At 41.2% G+C, this 16,358-nt stretch overlaps 2 protein-coding genes across 5 annotated transcripts in view; both read left to right on the top strand.

Moving 5' to 3' along the window:
• LOC113017660 (ribonuclease inhibitor-like) overlaps positions 1-16,358 on the top strand; it is a 188,460-nt gene that overhangs the window by 77,428 nt on the left and 94,674 nt on the right. The window lies entirely within an intron of this gene.
• LOC145424239 (uncharacterized) overlaps positions 1-16,358 on the top strand; it is a 382,435-nt gene that overhangs the window by 20,573 nt on the left and 345,504 nt on the right. The window lies entirely within an intron of this gene.

The following is a 16,358-nucleotide window of genomic DNA, read 5'->3' on the forward strand; positions in this document are numbered from 1 at the left end:
GCTTTTGTATTTTTTCTTTTGTTTTTCAGTTTATTTGTCATTTTTCATTTTATTTTTATTTTTTGAACAGTGCACTGATTTTTGTTTGTGAATTTCTTTTCTTTAAGCAGATCTGCACGTCGGGAAGAAAACCGTTGCGGGTGGGTTTCTCCACATTAAAATGGGCTCTGGAGAAAGCCACTTATTGGGACAAGTCCCTGTCCAAAAAGGATTCAGCGATGTAATCTGATCTAAAGTTCTTCTTTTCTTTTTGAAATGACGTCATTTTGCTGAGAGTGGAAACTAAATGCGACGACAGGTTCCACTATCAGCAAAGAAAGTAAGAATGGATGAATGAATGAATGAATGAATGGAAATAAAACAAACTGACTGACTGGTAAAAGCTGACAAGACTGACTGACTTAACACCATTGCGTGAAGTCAACCCCCACCTGACAAAGGTGTGGATGTATCTCTGTGTGTGTCTCTGTTACAGGAGCAGAAAAATGACAGCAACATCTGAGGTTGCGTGATGGTTTAACCTTTTAAATGCCATTTTTATGTTTGTGAATCTATCAGAGGTGTGTTATTCATGGGCTTGTGGTACTCACAGAAGTTACTGTGAGAAAGTGTGTACACACCTGCGCAGCGCTAACATTTGCATTTTTTCTACAGCATTGCAGTTTTTTATGTGATTTGATGATGTGGTTTTTAGCAGAACAATTGGTGGATGTTTGTTTCTTTATTACAGGTTTTGTTTTCTTTAAGAGTGCATGTAGCATTCAGCAGAAGTGGACAAGTGACATGAGAAAAACAAATAAGGGATGCAGCTTTTATGGAATATTTGAAGATGGGCTATTGAGCTCATAGTGATGAAATGGGTGGAGTGACATTGTTTAAGGGAAGTCACAGATTAAATTGTGGAATAAATTGGGATGATTCATGATTTGGGACAAATTATGGTAATAATAGTGATTTAATGATTGGAGAAAACCTGCACATGATACTTGTCTGTTATGCTGAGTACTTTATCACTTTCATGATCTATAGTTGGTTGCAAATGTGAAGTTTGATTTAGATTGTTTTAGGGAGACTGTGCAACATTCTTATGCATGTCTCATTGGGGAGTTGACACATGGCGAAAGCCGTGTGGCGAGAGGAGTGTTATTTTTTCAATTTGTAGATGTCGTGAGGTGCCAGAGGCAAAGTGGGTGTGGCTGAAGGTCTACAAACGAAAGTGGAACGAGCCCAGGTGGACGGGGGGTCCATTCGAGGTGGAGACCAGGACCTCACACGCGGTCCGACTGAAAGGGAAAGGGGAAACCTGGTACCACTGGAGCTAGTGTGCTGTAGCGGAAGAGCCTAAGAGGTCGGAAAGGCTCTCTGCAAAGGAAAAGAGGGGGAACTCGGCTGAGACCCCCCTACATGGATCCCAGCCCAGGGACAGAATAAATCCCTGATCCATGCAACGACTGAAGGGTAGTCTACCCCGGAAGTTGAAGAAAGAAGAGTAAGAGAGAATCACCCGACTCAGAAGATAAAGGTTTAAAAATAATAATAACAATAACGACGAAAACAAAAGTAAATAAAAAAAAAACAAAAAGACAAAACAAAACAAAAGAACAAGTGAGATTACATTGGACAAAAGCGATGAGAGAAATAACTAAAATGGGGTTATGGGGAAAGTGGAGAGCAATGGTAGTGTTAGGAGTGATAACTGTTGTGATTGTAACTGTGATTTTTCTTGCAAGTGAATTGCCCAGAGACAGACCTGAATCCATTCCAGCAACTCCACCATCACAGGCCACGGTGGAGCGAACCAAACGTAGTGAAACAGGTAAATCAGATGAGTGTTTGGATTATTATGGCGGTGTAGAGTTGGACTACGTTAAAGGGTCCACAATCTCGTATGCATTTGATCTTTGTGCTGTCATTAAATGCAAGGGCTTACTGAACAGTTGAGTCCAACGTCTTTAATGGCAGTACTAAATCGGATGGCGTTAGATATATTGTTGGGATAAAAAGGGGGCGTTTGGGGATATGTATTGTACTTTCATTCCAAATAACACAGTTCCCGACGGCTCTGTGACCCGAGTTCTGGAAGGCCTAAAGACGTCCACCGCAGTGTATGAGCATTCGGGATTAGATGACCTGTTGGAAGCGTGGACGACCTCTGTCTTTGGGCAATGGAAAGATTTTATTACGTATGTCAATTATGGTTTCTTTGTCTGTTTTCATTGCAGTATTAGTGACATGTGGGTGTTGTTGTGTGCCTTGTATCAGAGCCTTGTTCGTAAGACTCATCAATCGTGCTGTGGGAGAGTCTGATACAAAGGCCGACACCATGATGCCACTTTTGGGAAATGGGGAGTCACAGTATGAAAACATTATGGTGAAAGATTTAGTTTAGTTTTATCTGCCATGGAGCAGATAAAAAAGGGGGACTTGTAGGAATGTTTAGCTTATTTTAGAGTTTAGAAATATGTTATCATAGAATGTAGAATTATTGTAGGGACACTGTTTGTAAAGTAATAAAGGCCTCACTCTCTTGTGAAGTTAGGAGTAGATTTTAGAAGGCTTCTCCCCCACTGAGTGGAAATTCCCCAGAGGATGCAAGGTAGGGGTTTATGACCTCTAGGGAGTCATCTACCCCCACAGTGTTTTAACTGTTACACACACACATCCACACGCACACTCACTCATGTGCACTCACACATACACACAGGTATGCGCACACACTCACTCACGAGCACTCACATAGACACGTGGGAACGTGCACATGTAGGCATTCACGTGCTCGTGCACATACAAACAGAGAGAGTTTGCAGCACACCGTAGAGGGGTTTTTATGATGGGGTCACTTCTATAAAGCTGACTGTAACCAACAAAGGAGTGAAGATTTTTGTAGAGGGACACCGGCCTCATCTTCCCTTCTAGAAGTGCATGCTTAAATGAAGATGAATGTAGATGAATAAAGATTTTGTGAAAATGACTACTGAGTCCGGTGCCATCTCTGGATGCTCGAGGAATAAGAAGAACCGGGGTAAAACTGAATTCTCAACAAGACACATTGAAAACCATGTTAATAAGATCTTGTTGTTTCCTGTGGATCCGACACAGAGAGTGGACTTCAGACAGAAAGCGTGGAAGAGATTTTAGAGGCCGTGTGTGGCAACAGGAAGTTTCTGTGTGTTTGCTGATCTTACATGTGGAAAACAACACGTGATGTTTGTGAAGTTCTACAATGATCATTGTTCTCACAGCATTTTGAGTGGGAACAGTTCAAACTGGGAGTAGTGGGAGTTATTTACTGATTGAAACAAGCTGAATGTTTCTGTGACGATGAAGATCAGCAGCTCAGCTGATCAATGAACTGACATCTATCAGTCGTTTCATGAGATGAAGTCATCAGCAGACATTTGTTCTGACTGTGTGATGAATGTCAGAACGTCAGGGCTCTGCTTTAGTCACTGCTTGATGATCATTGGCTCATTGTTGAATCCAGGGCCCAGTCTGACCTCTGACCTTTGCTGCAGGTCTTCTGTGTTATCTCCACTTTCATGTCTGATCTTCTACTTGTAGTCCTGTGTCTACATATACAGTGGCTTTCAAAAGTATTCGGCCCCCTTGAACTTTCCCACATTTTGTCACATTACAGCCACAAACATGAATCAATGTTATTGGACTTCCAGGTGAAAGACCAACACAAAGTGGTGCACACGTGAGAAGTGGAACGAAAATCATACATGATTCCAAACATTTTTTACAAATAAATAACTGCAAAGTGGGGTGTGCGTAATTATTCAGCCCCCTGAGTCAACACTTTGTAGAACCACCTTTTGCTGCAGTTCCAGCTGCCAGTCTTTTAGGGTCTGTCTCTGCCAGCTTTGCACATCTACAGACTGAAATCTTTGCCCATTCTTCTTTGCAAAACAGCTCCAGCTCAGTCAGATTAGATGGACAGCGTTTGTGAACAGCAGAAATTGAAATTGAAATTGCAGTGAAGTCAGCTAGAAACTTACAGTGACGTGGACATCATGCAAAGACTGCCAGACTCTGTAATACTGCAAATGATCAGTGACTCAGGTTAACACTAAACTTTAAACGGCACCTCTGTGTCTCTGTGTGCTGAACATCTAGGATTGAGTCAGGCTGCATCAGCTGAAGCTGTTATTTGTATATATCAGTATTTTTTTATTCAGGTGTGGGGAAAATACGTAAGACTGCAGTGAAGCGATGCACCAGATGAATCCCTGGCCAAAGGTATCGTACTCAAATCAGACTACTGATCCAGCCACATCAGCCTTTTGTGAGGTCTGTTTAAAGTAGACTAAAAGTGAACTGCAGGTTCCTGAGAGGTGGACTGTGAGCACAGAAACACATGTTCATACATACAGCTGCAGCAAACTTACATTAATTTTAAATAGATTTGTTACTCTGATGTCTGTCTCTGTGTTAGTCCTCTGACAGACTGGTGACCTGTCCAGGTGTGCTCTACCTACTACTGGGACAGGTTCCAGCCTCTGTAATAGAAATGTTCTGTTATTCTCATTTAAAGTGTTTAAGTGCTTATGCATATGCTTAGTTGTGACACTGTTACTGTTCAGTGAAAGTTGCTAAAACTAGATGAACTTACTTCAGCAGTTTGAGAAAACAACTCCCTTTACAGGTGCTGATAAGGCCAAGGGCACAAAACAGCACAACCATTGATGCGTTAGGTTTCATAGCGAGACACGTGAAGTGTGGTAGGATCAGTTTGTAACTTCCTGCCTCTTCCTTGGAAGGCGTAAAGGAGGAGGAGCACGACCTCTGTGGCAGCGCTGACATGACTGAACTGTGATGTTTGATGTGTGTTGGCGCAGTAATAAATAGCTTGATCACAGCTCTTTCTGTGTTGCAGACTTTATTTTAAAAATTCCACGAAACCCCCCCCCCCCACTGTGAACCTGAATTGAATATTCAGAAGACATTTGTTTAAATAGTTCTACAAATCTGAGCTGTTGGTGTGTCCTTGGATTGTGTGGTAATAATATTAGAGCCTGCAATCTTTCTTACTGGATCTCTACTATGAGTCATGTTACCTGAGATTAGTTCTATGTTTACCTGTCAGCCTGGACGAATGTGCTGTGTGAAGAATGTAAATGACATCAGATCTGAACTGCTTACATCTAAGGAGCCTGTTCATATTTAATTGTAATATGAACCAATGATTTTCTGATTGATTGCTGATATATACAGTGGGGCAAAAAAGTATTTAGTCAGCCACCGATTGTCATCATTTTAGGTGGGGGAACTTGCACAGAGGTCAGTAATTTGCACCAGAGGTACACGTCAACTGTGAGAGACAGAATGTGAAAAAAAAAATCCATGAATCCACATGGTAGGATTTGTAAAGAATTTATTCGTAAATCAGGGTGGAAAATAAGTATTTGGTCAATAACAAAAATACAACTCAATACTTTGTAACATAACCTTTGTTGGCAATAACAGAGGTCAAACGTTTACTATAGGTCTTTACCAGGTTTGCACACACAGTAGCTGGTATTTTGGCCCATTCCTCCATGCAGATCTTCTCGAGAGCAGTGATGTTTTGGGGCTGTCGCCGAGCAACACGGACTTTCAACTCCCGCCACAGATTTTCTATGGGGTTGAGGTCTGGAGACTGGCTAGGCCACTCCAGGACTTTCAAATGCTTCTTACGGAGCCACTCCTTTGTTGCCCGGGCGGTGTGTTTTGGATCATTGTCATGTTGGAAGACCCAGCCTCGTTTCATCTTCAAAGTTCTCACTGATGGAAGGAGGTTTTGGCTCAAAATCTCACGATACATGGCCTCATTCATTCTGTCCTTAACACGGATCAGTCGTCCTGTCCCCTTGGCAGAAAAACAGCCCCATAGCATGATGTTTCCACCCCCATGCTTCACAGTAGGTATGGTGTTCTTGGGATGCAACTCAGTATTCTTCTTCCTCCAAACACGACGAGTTGAGTTTATACCAAAAAGTTCTACTTTGGTTTCATCTGACCACATGACATTCTCCCAATCCTCTGCTGTATCATCCATGTGCTCTCTGGCAAACTTCAGACGGGCCTGGACATGCACTGGCTTCAGCAGCGGAACACGTCTGGCACTGCGGGATTTGATTCCCTGCCGTTGTAGTGTGTTACTGATGGTGACCTTTGTTACTTTGGTCCCAGCTCTCTGCAGGTCATTCACCAGGTCCCCCCGTGTGGTTCTGGGATCTTTGCTCACCGTTCTCATGATCATTTTGACCCCACGGGATGAGATCTTGCGTGGAGCCCCAGATCGTGGGAGATTATCAGTGGTCTTGTATGTCTTCCATTTTCTGATGATTGCTCCCACAGTTGATTTTTTCACACCAAGCTGCTTGCCTATTGTAGATTCACTCTTCCCAGTCTGGTGCAGGTCTACAATACTTTTCCTGGTGTCCTTCGAGAGCTCTTTGGTCTTGGCCATGGCCATATTTTTTTTTTTTTTTTTTTTTTTTTTTACATACATAGTTTTTTGTTGCCTTATGGTTCCAAGCGCTGTCACCAATCTTTGCATTTTGTTATTATCTCATGACACTTGTTTAATCAGCTACCATCTCTCCTGTGGACTTTTTAATGTCTACAGTCTCAGACCAACACAGCCCTGCCCTTCCCATATTAGATTCTTGATGAATGTGTGTTGTTGTTATTCAGCCTGGTTCAATGTGCCCCTTTTTAACTTTGAGCACCCGCCCCTTTAAACCTCTCTGCACAGCCCTGCACTGAACTCACTATCTTCTCCCTCTAACAGCCTCCACATGTTCTCACTGTAATTTCCCCTCATGAATGAATTTATGCTGCACTAATGTGAATGTTTGCAGGGAAATCAAACGCATTTCACACGCAGTACTCGAGCTGACTTACCTTTGTTTGAATGACGACTTGTACGCGCTGACTCCACAGATAAGGTACGAAAATATATCAGGCTACGTCTTCAGGGTTTCTACTCCACGGCCGTATTTCATACGGGTCCACATTTCCACTGCACGCTATTTTCTGCAAGTACTGCCGCTTCGCCTCTGGACGCAATCGGTCTCTATACAGTCCGTTCTCTTTTGAGCTGCTTTTAAGCATCTTGTAATCGTCGTTCCAACACAGTGTGTTTGTTTTGATTCGTAGACCTCGAAAATGGTGCCGCGCTCCCACAATGCATTGCGGCGTGACGTCAACTCCAAAGCCCTATAGAACATGTTCTTTTTCATTGTCAAAATGATCAGGAATAAAGAAGAAAACTGATTCAAAACCTGTGGAACCTGCCAAAAAACAAGTTTTACTGCAAAGGATTTCTAGATGTGAAGGTTTTGTGGCTTTTTTCAGTTTCTAAAACAAACTCATTTGTACAGAAGGATATGAGGATGTATATGTCCGGTGGTGGTTTTTTTTCTTCTTGATTTAATGTATTCATTTATCTCTTCACTTAATCTTTCTTTATGTTTTTTTTTTTTTTGATTTGGCATGAGCGATTTCCGGTCCTCACTCCAAGCCAGTTGGTGGCGGTAATGCACCACATGTTCTATCACAGCTGCGTCCGAGAGGACAGGAAACGTCTGTATGCGTCTGCAAACCAGGTAACTACACTCAGCTGAGCCTCTCTGCTAGTCGTTATTAGTTGGAGGGTTTTGCGTCACTTTCTCTCGGCTTGATAAAGGGCTGTATAGAAATCTCTGGTACGTAACACGTAACGTCATTTTTAGGGAGCGTCGCAGAGAAGTGAGGCTGTTTCTTTGTTTTTGTCGAGTTTTGATTGAAGACATGTTTCCAGTCCGTTTTTTACTCGTTTGTTTTTTCATTAATAACTTTACATTATCACCGAGAACAAGAAGGCGCTTTGTTTGTCACATTCACCTTATGTCTGTGAAGGTTCTCAGTCATCCAGGTCATCGTAGTCAAAGGAGCTTGCAAAGAAAAGCGTCTGGACTTCTTTAAGTTACTTGAAGACGTTTCACCTCTCATCCGAGAAGCTTCTTCAGTTCTAAGGTCAAATGGTGGAGAGTCCCAGATATAAACCTAGTGGGAGTTTCCCCCCACAGAGGGACAAAAGGACCCCCTGATGATCCTCTAATCGCCTGAGCCAAGGTGTGAAACTGGGTGTGGGTCCCAATCAGCCAGAGTTTCGGGTGTGTTCATTGTGAAACCTGGCCCCACCTTATCATGCGAATTCCTGAGGTCAGATGGCCCAGGATGTGAGTGGGCGTTAAGGCGTCTGGGAAGGATCTCAAAACTGGATTATAGATGGCAGAGAGTTGGTGTCGTAAACCCCGCCTCTGTTCAAAGATGGTCGCTCACAGTGGACATAGATGGCTTCTTTCACTCCTCTTTCAAACCATCTGTCCTCTCTGTCCAAAATGTGAACATTAGCATCCTCGAAAGAGTGTCCTTTATCCTTAAGATGCAGATGGACTGCTGAGTCTTGTCCTGTGGAGGTGGCTCTTCTGTGTTGTGCCATGCGCTTGTGAAGTGGCAGCCACTTTGCAGCCACAGTGATAAATGGCTGAGATGGCTGCAGCTGTACGTGTGAGGTACCTACATATTTCAAGATGAATTTGCAGAGATGTCATGTTTGGTGCTTACAGACATCACACTGCATTTTGTGATTTCGTAGCTATTGTTGTGATATTTCGGAGCTTCCCATGATCACCGTGACAGTCATTCATTTTAACATAACCTTTCTATTCCTTTCAGGGATCCTCATTTTTTTGGTGAGGAAGATCAGCAGCTGTGTCGACAGGCAACAGGTAACGGCATGCTTTTCTGTTAGTACTGTAGACCTTGGTCTGGTGCTCTTTTTTAGTTTAACACAGTATTTTCATTTGCCGAAGTGTAAAAAGCTTGTTCCAGGAGAAACAAACTTTAGTGAGTTCTGCAAAATGATTCCCACCATTGCACACTCTGTCAGCCTCCAGTGTGCCCTTTTTTTGTCCTTTAACTGAAGAAAGTCGGTATCAGAACATATGAGATAAGTGAGATCCTCATTTTGCCTGCTTATTTCAAGATACAACATTTTCACAAACTGCTGTAGGATAACCTTGCTATTTGTCTTTTCCAACACTTCTACATTCATCCATATTTCCTTGTCTGCTTCTTTCCAGGTGAAAAGTACCTGAAATGGGTGAAAGATTTTGTTTCCAAAAACAAAAGCATGTGCGTTCACCTGAAGAAGCCAAGTGGTGCTGACCTGTGGATAGAAGAGCTTGAGAACACCAAATACAACGGGGATGATGATGAAGTTAACGCCTGGGGAAAATTCTACCTTCCCGAGATTGTAAAAATGCAGGTTATTGGTGTGGTAAAGGGCACCTCATGTCCATGTGACGAGCTTGTGCTGATGACGCGTGAGGACAAAAAGCTGTACGGCTATGACGGAGAGGAGCTGCATCTGGTGGCTTCCAGTTTCCTGGAACTATGTGACAAAACGATAGAGTATCCAGCATCCAAGCGCTACTACAATGGAGAGGCCTTCAAAGATATGGTGAGAAGTTAGACTGCTAAGAATAAGACTGGGGATGCCTAGTGTTAGAGATCAATCACCTGAGCTTTTCTTTGTATTGTTGTGTGTTCTGTTTACACTGAGGAGGACTGGAAAAAAGTTAAGATGAGTGATGTGGGGAGGAAACTGCAGGAAGAACATAAAAAGCTGGTAAATGAAACCCAGTCAGCGTTCGTAAGCCTAATATCATAGGTGGGTATTGGAGCTGAGTATCATCACTGATTTCTAGAACCTGTTCAATTCCAATTCACAAGGTCCCAATTAGATTCCATTTAATTCTTACTCAGAGAGTCAGAAACATTATAATTCTGATCATTTATCAGTACTGACACTTGTGAAACTTCATCAGAGGTGTGAGCATCACAGCAGATGCTTTTGTGACAAAGTAACTGAGGATAAAACACAAAACCATGAAGCAGATTTTCCTGGCCTAGCTTTTTACAGTAGATAACCTTAAAAATATTATTCTGCAGTAGAACAAAAGCAGACGAGAACCACGACTCAACAAATGTACATTGGCTGATGCTGCTGAAGTGATTCAGAGGTTTTAATAAGAGGTTTTAATAGAGACACAGCAGAGCATTTTGCAGTTTCACTTAATTTGAAAAAAATTAATAAAATTTGGTATTGAACAGCAGAAATGAGGCTGTCTTGTCGGAAGTCATTAAAAAAAAATGGCTGTAAACAACGGTAGACTGCTTCATAACAAGCAAGCGAATAATGCCAAAAACAGAGATTTGAGATGGGAAACGGTGTTCTTAAAGTACACTGAGAGAGGCAGAGAGCTGTGCTGTGTTGTTTTTCTGTGTGTGTTTTAATGGTGGTGGAAGCAAACCAGCAAAAGTAAGAGGGAATTCATGACAATGTTTATGTCAAGCGAAATGTGTCTTCTTTTGCTGCTGGTTTGGTTAGAGAGAGACAAAACGTGCAGCTTCAGGATCTGAGCAGCTTTCAGCACCAACGGCATCACAGCTCAGACTTGGATTCAGGATTAAGCCCTTTATGTTTGACTGTAGTGATTGTAGCTCTGTCCTTGTTATTAATCGCTTTAGTCAAACACAGCTATTGTTTGCTGGGATGTGTATATCCTTGACAGTTTGTATCTCAGAGTTATCAAAGACACTGTGGATAATCATCAAGAGATTGTTGTTCTCTTAATAATGACCTATTTGATTGTTTGTTTTTTCTTCTTCTTACAGATTCTGGTATTTGGCCAAAAGAGAGCTTCACAATTCTTGGCTTCACCTGTGGTAGAAAAATGACTAAAGTTATGCAACACTCTCTAAAATTAAAGCTATGCAACGCTTTAACATGAATGGCGAAGGAGTGCATCTCTTTCACTGTCTCTTCCTGTCCTCTTCTCAGTCTTTGTTGTGGCACCTCTGCTATGTGTTATAGAAAGCACTTGGAATCATGTTCAATACAAAAACACCAAACTCGTGGGATTGCCCTAGCAAGCAGTTGGTAAAAACTAATTAAAACTGATATATATCAGCTTCACTTTCTAGCTGCAAAAGCACGTTTCTGCAAAAGCATGCAGTTTCCTGTCAGCACTTTTTGGCACAGAGTGTACTCAGAGTTAGGCCTTTCTTATATAAAGCAATATAATCAGCATATAAACATTTAAGATGATAAATTTAAAGCTCAACAGTAACTGCTATAAATATTATAACTACACATGTAGTGCTTTTGCTTAAGTAAATTATAGTTGGGATCATAATAAGAAAACATGTGTTTTTATTTTCTGTGTACCCTGGGTACAGACCAGTATAAATATGGGATTCTTCCCAATAAATGCTGTCTGATAATGCTTCATATTGCATTAAACACTAGATATGTAAGCAAACAAACAAAAACCCATAGAAGCCAGTTTTAATTATTAAATGTGACAATTACATGGAGATGGAAAGTAAACATGCTTATACACGTCTCTGTGATTACAGAAAATCCACACAGATGCTGTCAGAGCAGAGAATCTTTGATTTATCAGAATGATGAATGCAAATGATTTCATGAAATCTCACTCTTGTTCTGGGTTGTAAAATTCACCTGTCCAGTTAAACCGAATCCTTTGCAACACGGTTCTAAGAACCCTACCAACCTCATCCTCAGCTCTCTGCCTGTTATCCTTTTCAGCTGAGTATTCATCCACATGTGTTTCAACTTCTCTCTCATTTTCAAGCAAATTGCTCAGGCTCTCAGCTTCAGCACAGTTACCATATGGCCACTCTCTGAGGTCTTCTGTGTTCAAGCCAAACAAATTCTTACATGATCTGCAAGGCTTCATTCTGGCACCATCACGGAGACAAAAAGCCTCACACCTGATATTTCCAGGTACTTCAATTGTTCCATCGAAGTAATCTTTCTGGACTGTGTTTGGATAATAGGTCATCACCGCACCAGATACATATTTATGCCATTTGCTAAGACAGGAGGCAGCAATCATAATTTTCCCAGCGTTAGGACCTTTGGTGGACATGGAGACTCCGCAGTACCTTTCTGATTTGTTGGTTTGGGATTTTTGAGAAATGCAGATGGTGGACGAGACGAAAGCTGTTTTTTTATTATTCTCTTCTAAGTCCAAGTCTGTGAGGAGATCTTGCAGACTCTGCTTTATTTGCTCTTCATTCTCTGAGTTATTTTGCAGGACGATCTGAAAACAGTTACAGATCTGGTCAAAGTGTTGCACCTGATTATATAGTTGTTTTTCATAGAAAGTTGATCAACATGTTTGTTTCGCTGCTTGACTTGTTTAACTATGCAGGACCATTGGATGCTTTTGGTTTAGACATTTTAAGATAGGGGGTGAAACATGTCACAAAAATCTATTTAATTTTAAATCAATAAGCAAAAATCCATCTTTGTTCTCACTAATTTATAATTAAATTTGCTAATTGACCTTTTTTTTTTTCTATTTTGCTATGCCGGGCTGTCAAAACACGCTGAATTTAGAGTCTTTGAGCTGACTTAACAGATCCAGCAGCTACACAGTGACAGCATCATATACGCCTTGAAGACTGTAAGTATCTCCAATAATGAGTCTGTTAGACATTATTTAGAACTAACAAATTCTGAAGCAAGTCTCCAGCTCTCCTGCAGTCTCTGTGTTTGGTGGAGAAGTATAGCTAGAAGCATATGTTGAAGTATAAGCTACAGTATGGATTTTCTTTGGATTTCTCAGTAAAAAAGCACTTTGCATTATACTTTCCTAAAAACTGGAAGTTTGTCAGATTGACTGACAATGTGAGAAGAGTTATCTTACCATGTCGAGCACACAGGAGAAGGGACTTCGCCTGGGAAGCTGAGTCGAATACAACTTAAAAGGCCTGGGATATCTTCTCATTAAAGAACCCAAAACAAAAGGATTAGGGAAGATTTCTTCTGGAGAAAAGGGGATGTTGTTGATTTTGCCCAGAAACAACATGCTGTGAAGGATCTGTTGAGTGAAAACATATTTGCTTATTGTTAGTAGTGATAAACAGGACTGTCTTAAAAGTGTCAAAGGTAACACACCTCATCCACCAAGTGTTGACTTCCCGGAGTCATGTAAGAGCCCCGAACCATCCTCTTGGTAATCTTGTAGGCATTAGTTTTCAACCTCCTTTGAGAAATTGTTGTCTTCTAAAATGATAATGATCGAGCAGTTAGGGATTTAAAGACACAGGAGATCTGATAACTTTGGCTACAGCAGAGTCTGCAGACATACCTATTTTGCTCTTGGTCGGCCTATTTTAAACATGAGAGAAAACATAGTTAGTGAAATGTTGATAACATACAATGACTATCATTGGTGGCTGAAAAGATGCCAGGTAACAAGTGAAAAGCTGCTACTTACCATCGCCACAGTCTAAGAATGAAACAGGAAACACTGAGCGAGTTGCCTCCATCTTAAAGCTGTTGATCATGTGATTTAAAGGAAAGCCACACCCAGCTCTTTCCTGGAATTTTACTCGACTGTAGAAAACTGCTCCATTTGCCCCGCCCACCCATGATCTTTAATATCTACCAAAAACAACCTTTTGGTTGTCAGTAACCAGCCGATCGTTTTCGCGATTAAAAAATGACTTTGTGCGGCGGCGTTCCCACCGCGAGCAGAACTCCGGCTCAAAAACCGCTGTTTTTGAACACTTTTATTTACTTAAGCATTTTAATGGGCTTACTTTGAAACAAAGTGCGATTGAATGATTATTGTTATGTGTTGCCTTGAATTCGGCTATGCTGTCTGTTAGACAGCTGTTTTCCTTTATTGTTGTTTTTGTATTGTTTGTAGCGAACGCTACTGGAATGTATAGATTAAGCTACGTAGCCAAGATAATTAATAATTTAACTGTTGTACATTGGTTGATGATGATTTGCATTGTTACATAGGCTTGCAGAAAAATATATTTGTTTACCGGTAAACTGAATCGAACTTGATGTGCTAATGGACGTTTTTCTGACCTACAGGTCAGGTTTTGTTCCCTCCCTTTGAATTAATCTTCTTCATATTGAAGTGGCGAGCCGGTAGGACCATTCTTTGTTTCCCCTCTTTCCCCCACTTAGCCGTCTTTGGATTACGGACATATTTCCCCATTTGTATGAAGCTGGACTCTAAGGAGGAATACCTTAAAAGTGAACTTTAAAAAGAAGAGGACCAAAAAGGACTTTTGCACAGAAAGATCACAGCATTGATTTATTATTTAATTGTGGGCATTTATGTTGTGTGTTGTGTTAATTATTTTGTTCCATTTCCCCTTTCCTCCATTTATTCAATATATTTTTGGTACAAGATATTGCAGTCTTTGGTCTCATCATTCACACCATCTAGGCTCCATAAAGAACTATTTCTTCTGCGCGTCAGTCAGTAAACTCATCCATTGAAATAAACTAGTCCTTAAATAACTTTGAGTTACACAGTGGCAAATGTAATAGAGAAAGACACAGGGCCACCTGAAATCTGTCGTCCTATCTGATTCAAAACCAACATGTAGGAGAATCTGGAATCTTTGATTTTGAGTTAAAAATAAAATATGGGTAAAATGCAGAAATGTTTTTACTAACATGTACTAACAGAGACTTGGAGGAGAGAGACCTAATGTTTAATAATCCACATTTCACTGTTTTACTCTTTGGTTCAGATGTGGATACTGTATTGTTCTTTCTTTGTGATTGTTTATGTTTAAGTTGTTTGTTGCTGGTTTTTAGTTTGTTTTTGTCTGTTTGGAAGCTGACACAGTCTCTATGGAGATGGGTTTTGGGGGGTAGCAGGAGGAGAGAAGCTGCAGAGAGGCGTGTAAGACTGCAGCTCTGCTTCCTGGTCCCAACTCTGGATAGTCATATTTTGGGGGGTTTAATAAACTACTACTGCATGATGTAAAGCTGAAGTATTACACAGCTTTATGAACCTCCTGTTATCCTGGTAGACGAGTACAGCAATAAATCTTTTACTTGAACATCTTCTGGCTCCAATAAGCTTTGAAATGTGACCATGAAGTTAGAGACACACTGACTGAAACCCACAGCTGTGACTGTGGATCACATCCACACACAGTGTAGCTGCTGTCTCTGTGTGAGGTCTGTGTATATATGTACATATTTATGCTTATATTCATGTTCTCTTATTCCCCTTTATTTGATATCCTAATTCTGTGCTGTGTAAAAGTTTGTCGGTGTTCTGCTGCTACAAACTGGATTTCCTGGAGGATAAACATGAGGGATTCATAAAGTTCTATCTCTCTGTTAAAATCCCCCAAAATAAATGAAATGTGAATTTCAGGCAGACGTGTTTTTAAAAGAGTCTCTTTAATGGAAAAATGTGTTTTTAAAACCAGCCAATAGGAGCGTCTGTGGATATCAGCTGAGGCTGAACTCAGGAACACCATCACATATAAATACACAGAATTAAATCACTAGATAAAAGACGTCATTAAATAAGGATCAAATCAACATGTCAAAGGTCAGTCAGAAGAGGTGTGGTTAAACACTGGCAGTGCAGCGACCTAATGCAGTTTGGTTACCGCCACGGGAAAAGCCCCGCCCCCTCTGAGCCTCCGCTGTGTCCTCAGCACATCCAGGAGCAGCAGGTCAGAGGGGGCGGGGCCATGTCAGGACTTATTTTAAGTAAAATTTAAAGTGGAGCGACGGCAGGAGTCACACAGCAGTAACCAGCTCTGTCTGCCAGGGTCAAAGGTCAAACAAGTCCTGCAGCTGACCCACACACAGACTTACACTGATCCACAGAGAGTGATGAATCCACACATCACTCGGCTGGAGGAAGCTGGGTTTTGTTAGATTATAATATTATTTTATGCCATGTTATGCCCCTAATTAAAGATTGTGAATTATTATGTAGTTTTAGTTTGCATTATTCTCCTGAATTAGAAGAAGCTGATAACTATTGCATTAGTTAAACTGATGTGCATTATATTAAACTGCTGATTTATTGTGAATGAATGATATTGTTTTATGATGCATTATACTGCTGAGTTATAAGAAATACTGTTTGCAGAAAGTCATCGCCTTATTTGTCTGATTAGAAGAGAACATGCTGGAGTTTTCTGCCCCATCTCAGCAGCAGCAGATAAACAGGGAGCCAAGGTCGTAGCTTAGGCGCTGTGTGAGAGAAAGCATGTGAATGTTTAGGCTTTTATGATAAGGTGGAGGCACCAGAGGCTATAAGAGTTTGAGCAATGCTCCACCATTTTGAGATCAGAGGCTGTCTGCATCAGTGTCCATCTCCCACGTGTGTGATCATTAAAATCATCGTTTGACTCAACCCGACCGGACCAGTGTTGTTATTGTGGTTTTTCTCTTGTCTCCATCCCCAATATTTTGAACTCGTAACATTTTCCACACCGTCCAATCA

The sequence above is a fragment of the Astatotilapia calliptera genome, chromosome 3 (assembly GCF_964374335.1).
Source record: "Astatotilapia calliptera chromosome 3, fAstCal68.1, whole genome shotgun sequence".
NCBI classification, from domain to species: Eukaryota; Metazoa; Chordata; class Actinopteri; order Cichliformes; family Cichlidae; genus Astatotilapia; species Astatotilapia calliptera.